The sequence below is a fragment of the Lolium perenne genome, chromosome 5 (genome assembly GCF_019359855.2).
Source record: "Lolium perenne isolate Kyuss_39 chromosome 5, Kyuss_2.0, whole genome shotgun sequence".
Taxonomy (NCBI): Eukaryota; Viridiplantae; Streptophyta; class Magnoliopsida; order Poales; family Poaceae; genus Lolium; species Lolium perenne.
Window position 1 is genome coordinate 214,642,368 of NC_067248.2, and position 8,342 is coordinate 214,650,709.

Genomic DNA, 8,342 nt, shown 5'->3' on the forward strand with positions numbered 1-8,342 from the left:
CTTATTATGAATTGCTTAACTACTTGCCATATCATGAGAATATTTACATCATATTAACAAATGTGTTCGTGAAAGTTCTTTTATCGCACTCAGTTGTTAACTGAATTGCTTGAGGACAAGCAATAAGCTAAGCTTGGGGGGAGTTGATACGTCCAAAACGTATCTACTTTCCCGAACACTTTTGCTATTGTTTTGCCTCTAATTTGTGTATTTTGGATGCAACTAACACGGACTAACGTTGTTTTCAGCATAACTGCTCTGGTGTCTCGTTTTTGTGCAGAAATCCAACTTTTAGGAAAATCCTCGGAATTTATGCGAAAGGTCCTATTTTCCCAGAATATTGACGGAGCCAGAAGGGCAAGCCAGGTGGGGGCCCGAGGCCCCCACACACTAGGCCGGCGCGGCCCAGGAGGGGGGCGCGCCGCCCTATTGTGTGGCCGCCTCGGCTGGCCCCCGACGCCCTCCTTTGGACTACTTAACGCCTTCGACCTAAAAACGCACGGGGGGTTAGAAGAAATCGCCAGAAGACATCCAGTACGCCGCCACCATCGCGAAACTCCGTCTCGGGACCAGAAACTCCGTTCTGGCACTCCGCCGGGACGGGGAATTGGAGGAGATCATCGCCATCATCAGCACCGACGCCTCTCCATCGACCAGCCATGTTTCCCCCATCCATGTGTGAGTAATTCCCCCGCTGTAGGCTGAAGGGGATGGTAGGGATTGGATGAGATTGGTCATGTAATAGCATAAGATTGTTAGGGCATAGTGCCTAGTGTCCGTAGTTGGTACTTTTATGATATTGTTGCAACTTGTTATGCTTAATGCCTGTCACTAGGGCCCGAGTGCCATGATCTCAGATCTGAACATGTTATCAATTCATAATGATATTCATTGCTTTATGATCTTACCTGCAAGTTGTATACACGTATTGTTGTCCGGAACCCGAGGCCCCAAAGTGACAGAAATTGGGACAACCGAAGGGGAAGGCGGTGATATGAGGATCACATGTGTTCACGGAGTGTTAATGCTTTGCTCCGGTGCTCTATTAAAAGGAGTGCCTTAATTTCCAGTAGATTCCCTAGAGGCCCGGCTGCCACCGGCTGGTAGGACAAAAGATGTTGTGCAAGTTTCTCATTGCGAGCACGTACGACTATATATGGAACACATGCCTATTGATTGATTAGTACTTGGATACCGTTTTATTATTATCTGCAAATGCCCTGCTTTGATTTTTACATGAGTTTCTCTCATCCATGCAACGCCCGTTCATCCAACCCTGTGCCTACAGTATTTTAATCCTGTTGTTTACTAAAATCACTACTGCTGTCTTTGTTACTCTGCTGCTGTTATTTCACTACTGCTACTGCTATAAAACTGTTACTACTGATAAACTCTTGCGAGCGAGTCTGTTTCCAGGTGCAGCTGAATTGACAACTCCGCTGTTAAGGCTTTCAAGTATTCTTTGTCTCCCCTTGTGTCGAATATATAAATTGGGTTTTACTTCCCGCGAAGACTGTTGCGATCCCCTATACTTGTGGGTCATCAATGATGTTTGTTTGCGAAGAACAGTAAAGAACAAGTATTGCAGTAGATTGTATTTCAGATGTAAAAGAATGGACCGGGGTCCACAGTTCACTAGTGGTGTCTCTCCGATAAGAAATAGCATGTTGGGTGAACAAATTACAGTTGGGCAATTGACAAATATAGAGGGCATAACAATGCACATACATATCACAATGACTACTATGATATTTAATCAGGGCATTACGACAAAGTACATAGACCGCTATCTGATGTCTACGCACGCTTCTATTCCTGTAGACAGTGTTGGGCCTCCAAGAGCAGAGGTTTTTAGAACAGTAGCAAATTTCCCTTAAGTGAATCACCCAAGGTTTATCGAACTCAGGGAGGTAGAGGTCAGAGATATCCCTCTCAAGCAACCCTGCAATCACGATACAAGAAGTCTCTTGTGTCCCCAACACACCTAATACACTTGTCAGATGTATAGGTGCACTAGTTCGGCGAAGAGTTAGTGAAATACAAGTAGTATGGATGTATATGAGTGGTAATAGCAATCTGAATAAAATATGGCAGCGAGTAAACATGCAACAGAACAGTAAATAAACGGAGTTTCAGTGCTTGGAAACAAGGCCTAGGGATCATACTTTCACTAGTGGACACTCTCAACAACGATCACATAAATAAATAAGTTCTTTTCCTTTGTACTACTTTCAAAGACTCTATTGTTGGATAACAAACACCATTCACTGTGTAGGGCTACGAGAGCACCCTCAAGCCGGAGTAAACAAGCTCCACAACGTCATAAAGGAATCACACAAGATGCAAACACTGTCACTGTCACACCATAGAGAGTAATTCTGGAGTTCATATAAAGTAACTCTAGAGTGCATAGTAATAGTTAACTTCACAATCTACAAGAGATCACGATCATAGACTTCTGTCCCCCGAATCTTGGCTTCGCGATGGCGGCGGCTGCGTAACTTTTCTCGTCCCGTGGCTTATTCCTTTAGGGCTTTCGCGACGGAGTCCAAAAGTCGGCGGAAGGGCAGCCTCGGAGGGGCCCTGGTGGGGCCACACAATAGGGGGGCTCGCCCCACCCCTTGGCCACGCCGCCCTGGCATGTGGGGCCCCCTGGCTCCCCTCTGGTCTCTCTCCGGTGTTCTGGAAGCTTCGTGGAAAAATAAGATACTGGGCGTTGATTTCGTCCAATTCCGAGAATATTTCTTTACTAGGATTTCTGAAACCAAAAACAGCAGAAAACAGGAACTGGCACTTCGGCATCTTGTCAATAGGTTAGTTCCGGAAAATGCATAATAATGACATAAAGTGTGAACAAAACATGTAGGTATTGTCATAAAACTAGCATGGAACATAAGAAATTATAGATACGTTAGAGACGTATCAAGCATCCCCAAGCTTAGTTCCTACTCGCCCTCGAGTAGGTAAACGATAACAAGGATAATTTCTTAAGTGACATGCTACCAACATGATCTTGATCAATACTATTGTAAAGCATATGAGATGAATGAAGTGACTCAAGGCAATGGTAAAGACAATGACTAAACAACTGAATCATATAGCAAAGACTTTTCATGAATAGTACTTTCAAGACAAGCATCAATAAGTCTTGCATAAGAGTTAACTCATAAAGCAATAGATTCAAAGTAGAAGGTTTCGAAGCAACACAAAGGATGATTAAGTTTCAGCAATTGCTTTCAACTTGTAACATGTATATTTCATGGATAGTTGTCAACATAAAGCAATATAACAAGTGCAATAAGTAAACATGTAAGAATCAATGCACACAGTTGATACAAGTGTTTGCTTCTAAGATAGAAAGAATAGGTAAACTGACTCAACATAAAGTAAAAGAATGGCCCTTCGCAGAGGGAAGCATGGATTAATATTTTTGTGCTAGAGCTTTTATTTTGAAAACATAGAAATAATTGTGTCAACGGTAGTAATAATTCATATGCGTTATGTATAAGACATCCTATAAGTTGCAAGCCGCATGCATAGAATACCAATAGTGCTCGCACCTTGTCCTAATTAGCTTGGATTAACACGGATTATCATTGCATAACATATGTTTCAACCAAGTGTCACAAAGGGGTACCTCTATGCCGCCTGTACAAAGGTCCAAGGAGAAAGTTCGCATTGATTTCTCGCTTTTGATTATTCTCAACTTAGACATCCATACCGGGACAACATAGAAAACAGATAATCGACTCCTCTTTAATGCATAAGCATTCAACAACAGATAATATTCTCATAAGAGATTGAGGATTTGTGTCCAAACTGAAACTTCCACCATGATTCATGGCTTTAGTTAGCGGCCCAATGTTCTTCTCTAACAATATGCATACTCAAACCATTTGATCATGAGAATCACCCTTACTTCAGACAAGACGAACATGCATAGCACCACACATGATATTCAACAAAGGTGTAAAAGTTGATGGCGTCCCCAGAAACATGGTTACCGCTCAACAAGCAACTTATAAGAAATAAGATATGATGCGTGCAATTAACACACGTCCGTTGGGAACCCCAAGAGGAAGGTGTGATGCAGACAGTAGCAAGTTTTCCCTCAGAAAGAAACCAAGGTTTATCGAACCAGGAGGAGCCAAGAAGAACGTTGAAGGTTGATGGCGGCGAAGTGTAGTGCGGCGCAACACCAGGGATTCCGGCGCCAACGTGGAACCTGCACAACACAACCAAAGTACTTTGCCCCAACGTAACAGTGAGGTTGTCAATCTCACCGGCTTGCTGTGAACAAAGGATTGACCGTATTGTGTGGAAGATGATTGTTTGCGAAGAACAGTAAAGAACAAGTATTGCAGTAGATTGTATTTCAGATGTAAAGAATAGACCGGGGTCCACAGTTCACTAGCGGTGTCTCTCCCATAAGATAAATAGCATGTTGGGTAAACAAATTACAGTTGGGCAATTGACAAATAAAGAAGGCATAACAATGCACATACATATATCATGATGAGTACTATGAGATTTAATCAGGGCATTACGACAAAGTACATAGACCGCCATCCAAAGATGCATCTATGCCTAAAAAGTACACTTTCAGTTATCATCCGAACCCCTTCCGGTATTAAGTTGCAAGCAACAGAGACAATTGCATTAAGTATGGTGCGTAATGTAATCAACACAAATATCCTTAGACAAAGCATCGATGTTTTATCCCTAGTGGCAACAAGACATCCACAACCTTAGAACTTTCTCGTCACTATCCTGCATTTAATGGAGGCATGAACCCACTATCGAGCATAAATACTCCCTCTTGGAGTCACAAGTATCAACTTGGCCAGAGCCTCTACTAGCAACGGAGAGCATGCAAGAACATAAACAACATATATGATAGATTGATAATCAACTTGACATAGTATTCAATATCCATCGGATCCCAACAAACACAACATGTAGGAGTACAAAGAAATGATCTTGATCATGATAGGCAGCTCACAAGATCGAGCATGATAGCACAATTAGGAGAAGATGACCATCTAGCTACTGCTATGGACCCATGGTCCAGGGGTGAACTACTCACACATCAATCCGGAGGCGATCATGGCGATGAAGAGTCCTCCGGGAGATGATTCCCCTCTCCGGCAGGGTGCCGGAGGCGATCTCCTGAATCCCCCGAGATGGGATTGGCGGCGGCGGCGTCTCTGGAAGGTTTTCCGTATCGTGGCTCTCGGTATTGGGGGTTTCGCGACGGAGGCTTTAAGTAGGCGGAAGGGCGGAGTCGGGAGAGTCACGGGGGCCCCACACGCTAGGGCCGCGTGGGCCCCCTCTAGGCCGCTCCGCCCTATTGTGGCGGTGCCTCGTGGCCCCACTTCGTCTCCCCTCCGGTCTTCTGGAAGCTTCGTGGAAAAATAGGCCCCTGAGCGTTGATTTCGTCCAATTCCGAGAATATTTCCTTACTAGGATTTCTGAAACCAAAAACAGCAGAAAACAGCAACTGGCTCTTCGGCATCTCGTCAATAGGTTAGTGCCGGAAAATGCATAATAATGACATATAATGTGTATAAAACATGTGAGTATCATCATAAAAGTAGCATGGAACATAAGAAATTATAGATACATTTGGGACGTATCAAGCATCCCCAAGCTTAGTTCCTACTCGCCCTCGAGTAGGTAAACGATAACAAAGATAATTTCTGAAGTGACATGCTATCATAATCTTGATCATACTATTGTAAAGCACATGAGATGAATGCAGCGATTCGAAGCAATGATGAAGATAATGAGTAAACAAATGAATCATATAGCAAAGACTTTTCATGAATAATACTTTCAAGACAAGCATCAATAAGACTTGCATAACAGTTAACTCATAAGCAATAAATTCTTAGTAGAAAGCTTTGAAACAACACAAAGGAAGATATAAGTTTCAGCGGTTGCTTTCAACTTTAACATGTATATCTCATGGATAATTGTCAACACAAAGTAATATAACAAGTGCAATAGGTAAACATGTAAGAATCAATGCACACAGTTTACACAAGTGTTTGCTTCTAAGATAGAAAGAATAGGTAAACCGACTCAACAATAATGTAGAAGAAAGGCCCTTCGCAGAGGGAAGCATTGATTACTATATTTGTGCTAGAGCTTTTCATTTTGAAAACAAGAAACAATTTTATCAACGGTAGTAATAAAGCATATGAGTTATGTATAAGACATCTTATAAGTTGCAAGCCTCATGCATAGTATACTAATAGTGCTCGCACCTTGTCCTAATTAGCTTGGGTTAACACGGATTATCATTGCATAACTTATGTTTCAACCAAGTGTCACAAAGGGGTACCTCTATGCCGCCTGTACAAAGGTCTAAGGACAAAACTCGCATTGGATTTCTCGCTTTTGATTATTCTCAACTTAGACATCCATACCGGGACAACATAGACAACAGATAATGGACTCCTCTTTTAATGCTTAAGCATTCAACAACAGGTAATATTCTCATAAGAGATTGAGGTTTTATGTCCAAACTGAAACTTCCACCATGAATCATGGCTTTAGTTAGCGGCCCAATGTTCTTCTCTAACAGTATGCATACTGAAACTATTTGATTGTGAAAACCGCCCTTACTTCAGACAAGACGAATATGCATAGCAACTCACATGATATTCAACAAAGGTAAAAGAGTTGATGGCGTCCCCAGAAAACATGGTTACCGCACAACAAGCAACTTATTAAGAAATAAGACACATAAGTACATATTCTTCACCACGATAGTTTTTAAGCTATTTTGTCCCATGAGCTATATATTGTAAAGGTAAAGAATGGGATTTTAAAGGTAGCACTCAAGTAATGTACTTTGGAATGGCGGAGAAATACCATGTGGTAGGTAGGTATGGTGGACACAAATGGCATAGTTTTGGCTCAATGATTTGGATGCACGAGAAGAATTCCTCTCAATATAGGGCTAGGCTAGCAAAGTTGTTTGAAGCAAACTCAAGTATGAAATGGTGCAGCAAGACTCACATATAAACATATTGTAAGCATTATAAGACTTTACATCGTCTCCTTGTTGTTCAAACACCTTAACCAGAAAATATCTAGACTTAGAGAGAACAATCATGCAAACCAAATTTTAACATGCTCTATGTAGTTATTCATTAATGGGTACAAAGTACATGATGCAAGAGCTTAAACAAAATCTATATGAGCACAACAATTGCCAAGTATCACATTATTCAAGACATTATACCATTTACCACATGCGGCATTTTCCGTTTCCAACCATATATCAATGAATGAGGTACACTACAAGAAAAGTTCTGATAGACAACGTCTCAAAATCGTCTGCTAAGGGGTATTTTTCGTCGCCTATGGGCCTAACCCGACGATATGGGTTCTGTTGTGGAAACTGCGTCAGGCAAAGTCCTACGACGATTTTTTCGGTCCGTCGCGCTTGGGCGCCCTTCCGCCACGGAAAATCAGACCGTTGCCCAAGTGTTTCCGGGAGCCCGTTGACTGCTGACGTCATGCAACCGACACGTGGCGAGATGCCGTTAATCGCGGCTTAACGGCGTTAACCGGCTGAAACCCCGTGGTAGATGGTAGGCCCACACGAGGCCTGCCACGTCTTAAGCGGGCCGGCCCATTAAGTTTGCGGGCCGGGCCAGCTGACTTAGTTTGACCGGTCAACTATATAGCTGGGCTGGTCCATTAGTTACGTGGGCCGGGCCTAACCTCTAAGGTTGACTGGTCAAAACTTTAATGGGCCGGCCCACTAAGCATGTGGGCGGGCCGAATGCACTCGCTTTGACCTGGCCAACGTGCAAAATGGCCGGCCCACAAGACATGTGGGACCCACTTTCCGGTATCGGGTCTGGCCCATTTACAAAGTGGGGTCCACATTAAAGCAATCGGCCGGCCCAAGAAGTTAGTGGGCCGCCCAATTAGCATGTGGGTCCCACTTTCCTCGCTATCGGGCGAGCCCATTTAGTACGTGGGGTCCACATTAGATCAAATGGCCGGCCCAACAAGCTAGTGGTCGGGCCAAAAGCGGTGGGTCCCACTTTCTGTTAAAGGGCCACCCATTTAGTATGTGGGGTCCACCATATAGCAAGTGGGCCGGCCCAACAAGATAGTGGGCGGGCCAAAAACACGTGGGTCCCACTTTCCAGCTTAAAGGGTCGGCCCATTTAGTATGTGGGGTCCACCATATAGCAAGTGGGCCGGCCCAACAAGATAGTGGGCCGGGCCAAAACACTGGTGGGTCCCACTTTCCTGTTAAAGGGTCGGCCCATTTAGTATGTGGGGTCCACCATATAGCAAGTGGGCCGGCCCAACAT